The sequence below is a fragment of the Schistocerca nitens genome, chromosome 4 (genome assembly GCF_023898315.1).
Source record: "Schistocerca nitens isolate TAMUIC-IGC-003100 chromosome 4, iqSchNite1.1, whole genome shotgun sequence".
Lineage (NCBI taxonomy): Eukaryota > Metazoa > Arthropoda > Insecta > Orthoptera > Acrididae > Schistocerca > Schistocerca nitens.
This window is the reverse complement of record NC_064617.1, coordinates 18930526-18946231: the sequence shown is the minus strand read 5'-3', so window position 1 is coordinate 18946231 and position 15706 is coordinate 18930526.

Here is a 15706-nt window from a genome sequence, read left to right as displayed (position 1 = left end):
AAGATTATGCAAGTGAAGTAATTAAATTGTCGTCACAAGAAGATTGTAACACTAAATATATCCAAGGTCTTGTATGCACCACGTTTGAGAACACAGGCGCCCCCCCCCCCCCCCCCCCCGTCTCCTCCACAACGTTCCCGCTAGACATATCTGACTAAATAAACCCTCCGACTGCACACACTCGCGTTCATTCCAGAACAGAGAACCACACTGTAAATACTGTTTGTTAGTCTAAAACACGTTAACAGTCTTTCACTAGGTGAAACAAGCAGTTGCATATTGCAGTTCCAAATGCGCTTTAGCTAACGACATTTTATCTATATATACAAGGTGGAAGGGGCATGTAGAGGGTCTATACAAAGGCGATGTACTTGAGGACAATATTATGGAAATGGAAGATCATGTAGATGAAGATGAAATGGGAGATATGATACTGCGTGAAGAGTTTGACAGAGCACTAAAAGACCTAAGTCGAAGCAAGGCCCCGGGAGTAGACGACATCCCATTAGAACTACTGACAGCCTTGGGAGAGCCAGCCCTGACAAAACTCTGCGATGTGGTGAGCATGACGTATGAGACAGGCTAAATACCCTCAGACTTCAAGAAGAATATAATAATTCCAATCGCAAAGAAAGCAGGTGTTGACAGATGTGAAAATTACCGAACTATCTGTTTAACAAGTCACGGCTCCAAAATACTGACACGAATTCTTTACAAACGAATGGAAAAACTGGTAGAAGCCGATCTTGGGGAAGATAAGTTTGGATTCCGTAGCAATGTTGGAACACGTGAGGCAATACTGACCCTACGACTTATCTTAGAAGATAGATTAAGGAAAGGAAAAACTACGTTTCTAGCATTTGTAGATTTAGAGAAATCTTTTGACAATGTTGACTGGAATACTGTATTTCAAATTTTGAAGGTGTCAGGGATAAATACAGGGAGCGAAAAGCTATTAACAATTTGTACAGAAACCAGATGGCAGTTACAAGAGTCGAGGGACATGAAAGGATAGCAGTGGTTGGGAAGAAGTGAGACAGGGTTGTAGCCTCTCCCCGATGCTATTCAATCTGTATATTAAGCAAGCAGTAAAGGAAGCAAACGATAAATTCGGAGTAGGAATTAAAATCCGTGGAGAAGACATAAAAGCTTTGAGGTTCGCCGATGACATTGTAATTCTGTCAGAGACAGTAAAGGACCTGGAAGAGCAGTTGAAAAGGAATGGACAGTGTCTTGAAAGGAGGATATAAGATATCAACAAAAGAAAAATGAGGATAATGGAATGTAGTCGAATTAAGTCGCGTGATGCTGAGGGAATTAGATTACGAAATGAGACACTTAAAGTAGTAAATGCGTTTTGCTATTTGGGAACAAATAACCAACGATCGAAGTAGAGAGGATATAAAATGTAGACTGGCAATGGTAAGGAAAGTGTTCCTGAAGAAGAGAAATTTGTTAACATCGAATACAGATTTAAGTGTCAGGAAGTCGTTTCTGAGAGTATTTGTATGGAGTGTACCCATGTATGGAAGTAAAACGTGGACGATAAATAGTTTAGACAAGAAGAGAATAGAAGCTTTCGAAATGTGGTGCTGCAGAAGAATGCTGAAGATTACATGGGTAGACCACATAACTAATGATGAGGTATTGAATAGAATTAGGGATAAGCGAAATTTGTGGCACAACTTAACTAGTAGAAGGGATCGCTTGGTAGGACCTGTTCTGAGGCATCAAGGGATCACCAATTTAGTATTGGAGGGCAGCGTGGAGGGTAAAAATCGTAGTGGAAGACCAAGAGATGAATACACAAAGCAGATTCAGAAGAATGTAGGTTGCAGTAGGTACTGGGAGATGAAGAAGCTTGCACAGGATAGAGTAGCATGGAGAGCTGCATCAAACCAGTCTCAGGACTGAAGACCACAACAACAACAAGGTGGTTGCTGATAACTTTGGGGTCAAACCAGGCCTTGCGATCCTACGTGCATATATTTGTTACTCTACATTTGGTGGTCTTTCAGATTAAACAATATTTTGCAGCCGGCATATCGCTGTGGACGAGAAATTATTGTTTCCCTGGTTCTGAATGCTTCCAAGTCAACTTTATCTCGTATTCCTCTAGCTGTGACATACTCGTTCCTGTGTACAAGACATTTCCTGCACCCGGTTTCATATGGGGACCCACATACGATACTCTGAACCTACCAGCAACGAACTCACGTTCAGACACCGCCCTGGAGTGAGTCGATTCACCTCTGAACTCTCTCCCAGTCGTAACGATTGGTGCATCCTCCTCCAAACCATTTCCCAGATATAACACGTGAGGATCCACTTTTTACACTACTGTAGCCGTAACATTTGGTGGATCCGTCTTTCGATCCTATCCTGATCACAAGACGTGGCGGAGCTGCCCTTGAACCCTCCCCCTGATGTAGCACATGTTGGATGCACCTATGAGCTGTATCCTAATCCTATCTTGAAGCCACCTTGTGCCAGGGATGCCGTCTCCCCACATGAAACCGATACAGGCACAAACAGTTATAGAAAAACAGCGCTATATACTGATAACTGAAATTTTGGAAAACCGGGCGAGAGGTGATGTCATTATCACATGACCAGAAGTGACATAAATACAGTAAAATTAATGGAAAATACTTATGAACTGGGGGAACGTACGCCAAATGGCAGCATTCAGGTGTTCGCAGTACCGTTATTTCAGATGCGGTAGAAGCAAGAACTGATAAGGATTCTGGGCGATACTGTCAGAAGTACGTTTTCACGCATTTTAGACAAGGAAAAACTCCTCTCAACTCAAACACTTTTTGCAGAAAGGGTAGAAATTAGACAAAATTGTCTGAAAGTTTCTGGAAGCATTTGGCCCAATTTATTCTCAATCATTTCTTAATTGACATGTGATATGTTTCGCTATGCACGAAAACAAAATACACCCTCCAATTCTATACGTAACTGCTACCGACTGTAGAATGCACCTTATGTTTGTAATAATGACTCCACGCCGTCTGCAGGGACTGAACATAATTGACGATCTGAGTAGTGTCGTCTAGTTTGAGGAAGAGCAGTTTATCACAATGCGAAGACCTTGTTTCCAGTATTATGCTACACTCCTGGAAATGGAAAAAAGAACACATTGACACCGGTGTGTCAGACCCACCATACTTGCTCCGGACACTGCGAGAGGGCTGTACAAGCAATGATCACATGCACGGCACAGCGGACACACCAGGAACCGCGGTGTTGGCCGTCGAATGGCGCTAGCTGCGCAGCATTTGTGCACCGCCGCCGTCAGTGTCAGCCAGTTTGCCGTGGCATACGGAGCTCCATCGCAGTCTTTAACACTGGTAGCATGCCGCGACAGCGTGGACGTGAACCGTATGTGCAGTTGACGGACTTTGAGCGAAGGCGTATAGTGGGCATGCGGGAGGCCGGGTGGACGTACCGCCGAATTGCTCAACACGTGGGGCGTGAGGTCTCCACAGTACATCGATGTTGTCGCCAGTGGTCGGCGGAAGGTGCACGTGCCCGTCGACCTGGGACCGGACCGCAGCGACGCACGGATGCACGCCAAGACCGTAGGATCCTACGCAGTGCCGTAGGGGACCGCACCGCCACTTCCCAGCAAATTAGGGACACTGTTGCTCCTGGGGTATCGGCGAGGACCATTCGCAACCGTCTCCATGAAGCTGGGCTACGGTCCCGCACACCGTTAGGCCGTCTTCTGCTCACACCCCAACATCGTGCAGCCCGCCTCCAGTGGTGTCGCGACAGGCGTGAATGGAGGGACGAATGGAGACGTGTCGTCTTCAGCGATGAGAGGCGCTTCTGCCTTGGTGCCAATGATGGTCATATGCGTGTTTGGCGCCGTGCAGGTGAGCGCCACAATCAGGACTGCATACGACCGAGGCACACAGGGCCAACACCCGGCATCATGGTGTGGGGAGCGATCTCCTACACTGGCCGTACACCACTGGTGATCGTCGAGGGGACACTGAATAGTGCACGGTACATCCAAACCGTCATCGAACCCATCGTTCTACCATTCCTAGACCGGCAAGGGAACTTGCTGTTCCAACAGGACAATGCACGTCCGCATGTATCCCGTGCCACCCAACGTGCTCTAGAAGGTGTAAGTCAACTACCCTGGCCAGCAAGATCTCCGGATCTGTCCCCCATTGAGCATGTTTGGCACTGGATGAAGCGTCGTCTCACGCGGTCTGCACGTCCAGCACGAACGCTGGTCCAACTGAGGCGCCAGGTGGAAATGGCATGGCACGCCGTTCCACAGGACTACATCCAGCATCTCTACGATCGTCTCCATGGGAGAATAGCAGCCTGCATTGCTGCGAAAGGTGGATATACACTGTACTAGTGCCGACATTGTGCATGCTCTGTTGCCTGTGTCTATGTGCCTGTGGTTCTGTCAGTGTGATCATGTGATGTATCTGACCCCAGGAATGTGTCAATAAAGTTTCCCCTTCCTGGGACAATGAATTCACGGTGTTCTTATTTCAATTTCCAGGAGTGTATATCACGAAATACACGTATTTCTATTTGGACATCAGTGGATTGCCAATGAATTCATCTGTCATTTCAAGTCTATTCATGGAAGCTTCAGCTTGCGAATTAGTCGAGCGTTTCGTGGGACGAGCGTTTCGTGAAATTTAAAAAGTCTGTCAATTACTTTGGTTTCTTACGATCGTCATGTGAGCTATGTACCTTGAGACAGCATTGTTGTGAAACTCTTATTTCTGAAGAAAGGTGAAAAGCAGTTCAGTCTATGAAAATTTGCTTTGAAAAACAGAAAGAATAAAAAGAAAGTCAAAATTCAGGACGCCACTTTTGAAAAAGCACAGATTTCTCTTGTAGTTGTTGCACTAGAGTCTGGACGGTCAATTATTTCTTTTAATCCCTCCATTAGCACAAGGCGGTTTTCGTGATTGGCAGATATTATCCTGAAATAAGAGATCCATCTCGTTTCACTGTCAAAAGGATTCCGTTTATCAATAATACTGTTGAGAACTTGTGTGCGTCTGGCAGAGAGCAGGAAACAGCGTGAAGCGTGGAAAAATCCTCACTGCTTTTACACGAGACCAGCTGTGCTGCAAAACAGCGGGTAAACAGAAGTGGGAGCGGAGTTTCACGGCCCTCAGCTTGCAGGCCTTTTAATTCTCCGGCCAGAACGGAAGCAGCATCACAGGTCGGGGCCACCAGACTGTTCTTCATACCGTAATCCCGAAACACGCGACTCAGCGCAGTGAATAAAGCAGCAGCAGTAGCAGCAGCAGCAGCAGCAGCTGTTCTAGTTTCACTAACATCACGAAAATCAAGAAAATGTTGTTGAGTGTTGCCGTTGGAGTTCAGTAGTCACGATTAGTCTGCAACGTTTCTTGCTTCATCTACAATGGAGGCACAAAATGGGGTTCTATCCAAGCTTCAATGTACATATTTACAATCTCCCCATTTACACATCCCATCACTTCGTTCTGTATAGTTTTTGAAAATCCCTGGAAATAGCTCATTTTCTTCCAATAAGCTCTCAGATTTTTGTTTCTGGGATTCAGCGAATCTTCTGTCTCATCGTGACCTCTCAAAACGTAGCTTCTGCTTACACAAAAGACTTGCGAAGACAATTAGAATTTTCTTGCTGTCTCTGTTACCTTCCACTTCATTGTCGTCCCTGATTTACATCAGTTTGCAATGTTCATTAAGTATCTCTGAAATACTAAATACTTGTTTGGATAGTTCCTTACATGAAATAAAACTACGTACAAGACATTAAAAAGGAAACACTTGGTAATCTGCTGCAAAGTTATATTTATTTGGTTAGAAACCGGCTTTCGGTTTTTCAGGCGATCTTCAGGTGACAACTTGCGGCCTGAGAAGCCGAAAGCTGGTTCGTGACCAAATAAATATAATTTTGTAGAACATTAGGACGTGTTTTTCTTTTTAGTACAATTATCATATTCTGCCGAGCACCGACGGATTTTCAGTTACTTTTGCTTAAAAGATCATTAGAAGAAGGATTCCACGCTAAGCCTCTAGACCGATTGTCCGAGTCACTGAAACACTCGTCGGACCGTACAGTTTTTCTCGTGCTTTGATCAAACTTTTGTACGGCTAGCATACAACCATTTGTGCCGATCATACCATAACCTTCGGAATACATATGTTTTGATCTCATCTGTCTGAAGAAGGTGTAACGCCAGTGTTGGACATACTTTCTTCAAAATTTCGAGTCGTTCAGTTTCAGTTTCATATCCCCTCGGAAACAGCAGCTCCTGCAAGGCAGTGATGACGTCCTCATTCGAAAGAGTTACAATAGTACTTGTGCAAGATTGGACTTGACTCGTGTTCGCTGCACACGGGACAGCTACAGCACGCGAGAAACCTAGAGAGTCGGCACCACGGCTACGGGCCCCCTGCACGGCCGCGGCGGCCTGCATAGCAGCGGCAACCGAGCGTTTACAGGCTCGCCACACGCATAGGTTGGGGTTAAGCTTTCGCACTTGGGTTTGTTCGCTAGCGCTCACCGCTAGCACTTCTGCAACAGAAAAGTGAGCAGGTGCAGCTCCCTTCACCCCAAACACTGTGCGCTGCTGCTGCCTGCCAGCTGTGCATCTAGTCGACTGACTCCCAGCACCCGGCAGTTGTTACCGCTCTGTGAGGCGGGCGTATTCGCTAAAATTCCTGCCGTGCCTCTTGCAAGTCGAATTCAATGGGAGAAACGCACTTGTGGCAGTACCCTTACATTATACGTACTCTTAATACAAGTTGAAGGACACAATTTTTGTCAGCATGAGGATACAGGCGCTGACGTCATTTTCAAAAAGTTCCAGAATATCATGAAAGTAACACAATACAATGAATTGTAATCAGTTTGGGCCGCCTCCACAGCCAAATGATTAGTGTTGCTGCCTTCAGTGTGACAGAGTCTGCTTCGATACCCTTTACGTCCAGAGGTTTTCTTTCTGAGGTAGGGAGGTCTAGCACGGGGGCCACTCAGCTCTCGAGAGCTCAAATGAGGAACTGCTCGAATAAATAAGCAGCATCAGCGTTCTTCTAACAGCAGTAACAACAATAACTCTCACAATAATGAATTTAATGGCAGTAACTCTCGTGATAATGAATGCAAAAAAGATACACAGGTAGAGGTGCATAAACAAGCGGTGAACAACATGAAGGACGATCGAGTATGTAATGATAAGCAGGAAGTAACTAATTATATTAAGTCTGAACTGAAAAAACACACAGGGTACATAATCATAATGGTTGAAATGGCTCTAAGCACTATGGGACTTAACATCTGAGGTCATCAGTCCCCTAGACTTAGAACTACTTGAACCTAACTAACCTAAGGACATCACACACATCCATTCCCGAGGCAGGATTCGAACCTGCGACCGTAGCACCAGCGCGGTTCCGGACTGAAGCACCTAGAACCGCTTGGCCACAGCGGCCGGCCATAATCATAATGAAGAACCATCAAGCCACAGTGCGTTTGAATTCATAAAGCTCAGTAGGCTCGAGCAAAGGGATACCTGCAAACTGCACAAAGATTAACGCGTGAGAATGGTTACTCCATTTGCTTCCCTACAACCGAGTAGACGGCTAGGATAAGCTTTCAGACAGAAAACTTGCCCACTGGTGCGAATGAGCTTGCTGATCCCCTGAGACAGGTCTGCGGACGGCGCTCAGATCTCATCAGTAAGAAAATGTACAACGACCTTGTCAGGGGTCGTGGGGAAAGTGTACTTTGATCCAGAGCAGACGGGTGTGAAGTGCTACGTGCATACAAGGCAGCCGTGAAGACCCTGCAGCGCAATGCTGTGAGGAGTAGAATTGTAAGTGCGGAACTCTCCAGGTTGGCCCAACAGCTTAATGTTGATGTCATGTGCATTCAAGAACCCTACTATAGAAACGGGTAATTAAGATGTAGTCCCCCTCCACCCGAAAAACTTAGATAACAGGAGACAGAGAGGCTATGGCTGCTACAGTGATAATGGACACCAGGTGCCAGACTACAAAACTCCCACAGTCGTGCAATGGACATTTTGTAACAGCAGAGAACACCAAAGGTACAGGCAGTTGTCTACTGGCGTCACCGTATGCCCCATTCTCCTGTACAATTCAACCATACACAGAGACGGTACAAAATATCGCACTTTACTCAAGAGGGAAGAAGATGATCATTGCATCCGACGTCAATGCTAGAGATGGGGGATCCGCTCTTGAACTAATTCATAGAGTTCAATCTTTCAAAGGAGTGAACAATCAGTGATTCAGAAAAAAAGAACGGTAGCTCCAAACGTTTCCCAGGCAGAGAGAGAGAGAGAGAGAGAGAGAGAGAGAGAGAGAGACGGAGCATATCAGCAGCGCCTCTGCTGGTCAGAGCACAGTGCACGCCACACAACACAGCCAGCGCCGGCCTCTGCCCTGCTTCTACCTTGGCTGCCTGCATTGTGCAGTGCCCCATTGGATTTTGTGTTTCACATATGCCGGGCCGTCTCTGTGCGTCGTCTGCCGTGTGCACTGTGCAGTGTCTGGCGCAGCTTAACTTCGCATCGCACTCTGTCGGCGATCGTTTCAGTCGCACGTCCTGCCCTCTGGGCAGTTGATGCCAGCAACAGGACAGAGAGCCATCTAGCGGATAACATAGGAACTACTTGCAAAAACCTGCTCGCAAGGGAGCGGACGATTTGTCTCGGAGCGGGTGAGCTCCCCCCACCCTCGGAACTCGCCCGCTCAACGCTCACCCCACCGTCTCGACTCTAGCCAGAGCGTCGAGCAAAGCGACTCTGGTGTCACTCTGGTCTCTGCGGTCTCAGCTCACGCAGTAATACAGCTCGCGGCTCGACCTGCTCGACTCAGCGCCTCTGCATCGGAGTTCCTCTCTACTGGATATTGTTCTTCATAGTAATACCGCTATGTATATTACATTATTATGTTATGTATACATCAATTGTTTTTATTTTATTTTTATTTGTTTAAACTGATTAGATTAGGTTCCTGATGACTACTCTTACTATAGGATTTTTATTATGGACACTCGAATTTACGCTTTAATTACGAGCGAACCGATAAACGTATCGCAAAATGTGATACACCAATATTTTCCTTGTTTTATTCTGCGTAAGGCTATATGCAGCACTTTCGTTTTACAGTCAAATTTATATTTTTTTTTCTTATTCTGGTACGGATTTTGCGATTTTAGGCGTCTTCGAAAGGAAAAATATATGGCTTGCGATGTATTTGTATGAGGTTAATGAAATTTTAATACATTATAGCCAAATATATTGTTAATGTAAATCTCAAGTTACAACATTTTCCGATCACCCAAAAAACCACGCTAGTGCAAAATAAATCAATAATCAAAAACTTTGTCATATCGTGGAAATTTCAATAAACAATACAAAATTCTTACTCATTATCTATGTTACTTCAAAATAGGATCAAATAAGATCAAAATACAGGTATAGTACTGGAATAAACCAAGTTTAAAGGGCAATGTGCCTTTCATTTATTTTCTTTTGTAAATGAGTGGTGAGTCATGAAAAACAGCTAATTCATTTCAGGGAGTGAACAGTTCTGATCCAATCTCTGAAAAGAACAGTTTTGCCCATCTCTAGTCAATGCCAGATCCTTCACCTAATATTACAAACTGCCCATCGAAAATACATACCGACTTTCATAAACCAGCGTAAGACAGATGCTTCCTGGAGCGGAGCTGTCTAGACTAAGACAGGATATGAGGCACAAGAGAAGACTCTACCAGAATGCGATTACCACTCGGGACAGACAGATTCGACTACATAAGCACAGGGATGCAAAAAGCACATCCAAACCTATACTAATCACGACTACACAAGTACGCTGGGAACAATAAGTCACAGCACATCTATAACGGAACACATGGTGAATACCATAACAACTTACAAGTAAGAAAACGAAGTCCGCTCTTGTTCTGGCTATGCTAAGGCAGGATGAGGGAACTATAACACCGTGGATGGAGACAAACAGCACAATATCCGCGCGACAAACTCCTCCCTGATGACGATCCATGAACAGATACACAAACACAGGCACACGCCAGGGAGAAAATGCATTGGGATTACATTAAAGAAACCTTCACCTACCCGTTAGGGCGAGAAAAGGTCACTCTAGCAGGTGCTGTCTTGAAAAACAAGAAAGCACCAGGACCAGGCCATATCCACTCGGAAACATTGCGCTAGGTCTCACCGCAGATAACCCGATGTTCAGTTCTAATAAATGATTCCAGAATGAGATTTTCACTCTGCAGTGGACTGTGTGCTGATATGAAACTTCCAGGCAAATTAAAACTGTGTGCGGGACCGAGACTCGAACTCGGGACCTTTGCCTTTCGCGGACAAGTGCTCTGCGGACAAGTGCTCTACCAAGTTTTTTTTGTTTTTTGTTTTTTTGTTTTTTTTTTTGTTAACATAAATGAGTATACAGTTTCACCATCAGCAGCAAACTTTTTTTTTGTTTGTTTGGGAGCACAGGAGAAAGAAAACAAATAGACTGCAGATAGAGAGGATAAACATGTGTAAGGAGAAAAAAAACTTAGAAGAGGAGGAGAAAAGAGAAGTGAAATAAAATAGGAAAACTTTCCGCGCCATGCTCCACTTTGGCGCGCCATCAGAACAAAATGCATTCTATCATTGACCATTGAAGGGGAACGTGGGATCGTCCAGTCTTGGCTGGCACGGTTCGTTGAGATTCCAGCTTTGAGGCGGGTTGGTGAAAATTGTAAATAGTTCGCGAAAGTGGCCCGATAGTGTCAATGTCGGCGAAGGGTGTGGTGATGTACTTGGAGACGTGTCCAAAAGTCCGCCGGATCGACGATGTCGTCCCGGAAGAGGTAGTTGACAGCCATGCCACTGGTCCATGTGATGGCGTGCCACTTAGCCGATGGAAAGTAGGTCGTGTCGGGATATATCATCATGGTAGGAGAAACGTGATGTGGTGGCACTCGGAGGTAGAAAGCCACAATCTTCTGTACGAGGGTCCAGACAGCTGCTGCTGGCCCACACTCAAAACGATGTAAATCTGTATCTTCGACATTGCACTTGAGGCACAGGGGTGAGTTCGCCAGTGCGATGGGATGCAGTTTCTGTCTTGTAGTATACTTGCCGTTGACGAGACGGTACCACATAGAGGTGGTGTCAGTGGTGTGATATGGTTGGTGGATCGTTTTCCAAACTGTAGGCCATGAAACCTGGGCGTGACGTGTTTCGACGGGGTTGCGGGGTGGAGACTTTCGGAGAAGGCGGTAGATGTCGCGGGTGGTCGTCTTCCTGGTCCTGGGGAGCTCGGTGCATATGTAGCTGTACTCCAAAAAGAACCGGCCGATATGTGACATCGGAGGTGGGATGTGTGCCAAAGACGTCGGTGGGCGTCTCGAAACAGGTGCGAGCTCGGTGGTCAACATTCCAGTAAAACTAGCATTTTGGCTTTTCCATAACCGGAGCATTGTATTGGTGTAAAGTGCCGTAGTCCTGGCTCTCACATTAACCAGATCGAGGCCACCATCCCGCTTCGGTAAGATGAGAGCTTCATGCTAGACTTTGAAGATGTGTCCAGAACAAATGAAATAGCCGAAAGCCGCCTGTAATCTGGCCGCCATTGTCGCAGTGATGGGCAGAATCTGCGCTATATGGGGTATCCGGGCTGCCAGGTGGGTATTGACGAAGGTGACTCTCTGGCACATATTCAGCGGGCGTAGTATGTGATTTTGTATGTTGGCCCGGATGCGTTGCAGCAGCGCCCGAAAATTGATCGCCGAGGTGCTGCGAATGTCTCGCGTGTATACCAACCCGAGACAGCGAAGGGTGTCCACCAGTTGAAATGGGACTACACTGTCTGCGGGAAGGCCGCGGCCGATCTTCATGGCGCATGTTTTTGCCACGCTCATAGCGCTCCCTGCCCCTGCACTGTAACGGGTAATCCACTGCATCGCAGCTTGTACGTCGGCCGCTGAACGTACGACGAGGGCCAAGTCGTCCGCGTAAGCTCGGCAGCGGAACACATGATCCCGGAGTGGAATACCTGTCAAACGTCGCCGTAATCCGCAAATTAGTGGTTCCATCGCAATGGCATAAAGCACCGTCGACAAAGGGCAACCCTGCCGTACTGAGCGTTCAATCCGTATAGATTCTGCAAGTCTGCCGTTGACGAGAAGTCTGGACGTTGCTCCACGAAGGAGCCGCATAATCACTTGCATGAACGTCGGGGGAATTGCCATTCGGTCCATCACTGCGTTGAGGAATGCATGATTGACGCGGTCAAACGCTTGTTTGAAGTCGATGGAGATTAAAGCGCCTGGCAGTCGCGAGTGTGTTGCCACAGCGATCACACCTCGATGTTCACTGGGGGCTGTCTGTATATTACGATCGCCGCCTAAAGATGTTTCTTCGTGGGAAACAATGTCTCGTAAGACATGTTTGAGTCGCACTGCTAGAAGGCGTGTGAAAATCTTGAAGTCGGAATTGAGTAACGTGATCGGCCGGTAACTGTCGAGTCGTGTTCCTCCTGCGGGTTTCGGGACTGGTACAAGTAACCCTTCCATGAACATTGGTGGCGGGTTCGCCGCACCGGACAAAAGTTCCCAGTACATGTCCCTCCATCGTGGCATCATCAAATCTTGGAAGGTTCTGTAAAATTCGAGAGGTAAACCATCCGGGCCGGGAGATCGATTCAGAGACCCTTTGGCCACAGCGCCTTGGACGTCGTCGGTGGTCACTTCAGCAGTCAGGAGGGTTGCAGTTGCTGCGTTGAGAGTACCAAGTGTCTCCTGGGCAACCTCAGCAATGGCCTCTGCACCGGCAGGTACTTCTTGATAGAAAAGTCTATAGTGCGTTGTGAATGCATCCGCAATGGTAGCTTGCGAAGTCAGCCGTCGTCCATCAGGTAGGTCTAAAGTTGTCATTAAAGCCTGTCGGCGTCGACGAACAGTTTGAACAATATGATGCATAGTAGGTTCTTCACCGTTAATCCTATCTTGGCTGCGTGCTCGTACAATAGCTCCCTCTAGACGGCATCTGGTCAAGGTTAAAATCTTTGCCTTGATGCGTTGAGCTTCTTTTAGACGATCTGGGGATGGAGGTTGATCCATGCGTTCACGTAGAGCGCTATAGTAGAAATCAGTTGTATGGTGATTCCACCTGGCTTTGGCTCTGCCATAGTGTGTCAACGTGCGTCGGATGGCCGGTTTGGCGCACAGCAACCACCACTGCAGTGTGGTCTCGTAACGCATAATGCGTTGAACACAGGTGTGCCACGTGTCGGAGACCTGCTGTCGACATTCAGGGTCCTGCAGTAGCGCGACATTGAGTTTCCAAGGTCCTGCACTGCGCCATATAGATTGTCGACGTAGGTTCATGGTACAGATGTCATGATCCGAAAAGGTAGACGGCTAACGTTCCGCGTCGAGGAGAACTGATTTTACAGTGTTAGAGATGTATATTCTATCAAGTCGGCTGGCGGAGTGGCTCGTGATGTGTGTATACCCCGGGCGGTCGCCGTGTAACACTCACCAAGTGTCGAGGAGACGATGGCGGCGGACGAGGAAGCGAAGTTCCGGACATGTGGTGAAATGGGGGTATTGGTCTGTGCGCTCGAGAACACAGTTGAAATCTCCACCTACGATGAGATGATCGTATCGGCCGAGGAATAAAGGCGTGATATCTTCTGCGTGGAACTGGGAGCGATCCCTCCGTTTATCAGTGCCCGATGGGGCGTAGAGATTTATGATTTTGAGTCCGACTGTTATGGCCACCCCTCGCGCTGTTGGGAGGTATGCGACATCGGAAACTGCAATCCCTTCTCGGAGGAGGATGGCTGCGCCTGTGTGTTCCATAGCTGCAGGGGCGGCGTACGTCTCATATCCATAACACCCAGTCGTCCGAAGGCCAAGTCCTGCACGGTCGACATCCACAGACACGACGTTTCCGTCGGAGTGCCGAAATTTTAGTCCATGTCGCGTCCTTTGAATAATCTCGTTGCAGGCAGCGTCGGAAGTCATCTTACATAAACGGCGCTGGTAATGATCGATAGGTGTATGCCGACAAGTTCGTCACGGGGGATCTTCACGTCTTCGCGTAGGAAGCGTTCGACAGCCAGTGCTTTGGGTCGTGCGTATTCATTTGAGAAGGTGAACTTAAGAGTGTTCTACCTGTAAGAGTCGGCCGTTATAGTTTGTTCGACTGAGAAGCGCGGCGACGAGGAAGTAAACAAAACACTCGGCGCTCAGCGGCGTGGACGGCGGAGCGCGGTGCGCACTGCTGCCCTGCCGAACGCAGACTGACCAACTGAGCTACCCGAGCACGACTCCCGCCCCGTCCTCACAGCTTTACGTCTTCCAGTATCTCGTCTTCCAGCTTCCAAACTTTACAGAAGCTCTCCTGCAAACCCTGGCAGAAGTTAAGTTGTGAGGACGGGGCGTGAGTCGTGGTTGGGTAACTCAGTTAATAGAGCACTTGCCAGCGAAAGGCAAAGGTCCCGAGTTCGAGTCTCGGTCCGGCACACAGTTTTAATCTGCCAGGAAGTTTCTAATAAATGATGCCCGGAGGCTGGGATGGGTGACTCTAGTCTGCAAAACAGCCAACACAGTAATTATTAAAAAAGCCGCAGACAGAGATCCATCAGAACCAAAATAATACCGATCAATTTGCATCTTAATTACATTGGCTGAGGCCCATGAGGGGCTTCTGTGTACCTGCCTGCAAGCTCACAGGGAACTCCGTGGCCTCAGTCAGCACCAATTTGGCGTTACACTGGGACAATATATTGACTACGCAATTAATTGGGCATTACAAATTGTAGAACAGAGTACGCAGTTGCAATTTACATTGCTGGTGCCTTTGATAACTTTGGTGTGCAGCAATGTTTGCACATTTTCGAGAACTGCAGGAACCCTGATCCGTGTACAGTAGTCTTCGAGACTACACACGCAGTTTCTGAGTGGGAGAACGGCAACGGCAAGGTTGTAGAAAGGATTACAAAAGAATGCCCACAAGGCTCTATCTGTAGACCCATCTTCTGGGGTTTCGCAATTAAACCGCTCTCGAATTTAATCGAGGGAGATGAATGTTCAGACAGTATCGTTGCGTATGCTGACGACATGAAACTTCCTACTTCAAAATTCGTGTATTTTTTTAACTGTAACTGCTGTAAGCAAATGAAAGATAACACCAAAGCAGAGACGAACGAACTCCGCGCAGCCGCACCTCCACGTGGTGCTGTACGGGCGGCAGCGTGTGGCCTCAGCTGCGCGGTGCTGGCCAAGGGTACAGGGTAGGAGGTCTGTGTGTGAAGCATTACGCCCTGCATAAAGTAATAAGATGGAAGGCCCTAACAGTCATAACGTGGCTTGAAAGAAGAAAAAAAAGAAAGAAACAGAAAATGCAGTAACGGCGGTAGGCACTGGCGACATGCGGGCCACGTCTCCCACGACAGTAGATCGCTACTCGTAGCGCCTAATAGTGCGAACGGGAATAGTTTATGAGCGGATTCTGCGCTTATATTATTGTTCTATATATAAAACTATTTCAGTTCATTTATGAATTACGAATCTGTATCCGAAATTTATGAAGACAACGGTTATGCAGAAATGACTGTCCACCTCTGTAGCTAGAAGGTCTAGGTGTGTTACCGTCCTAAGGAGATTCCGGGT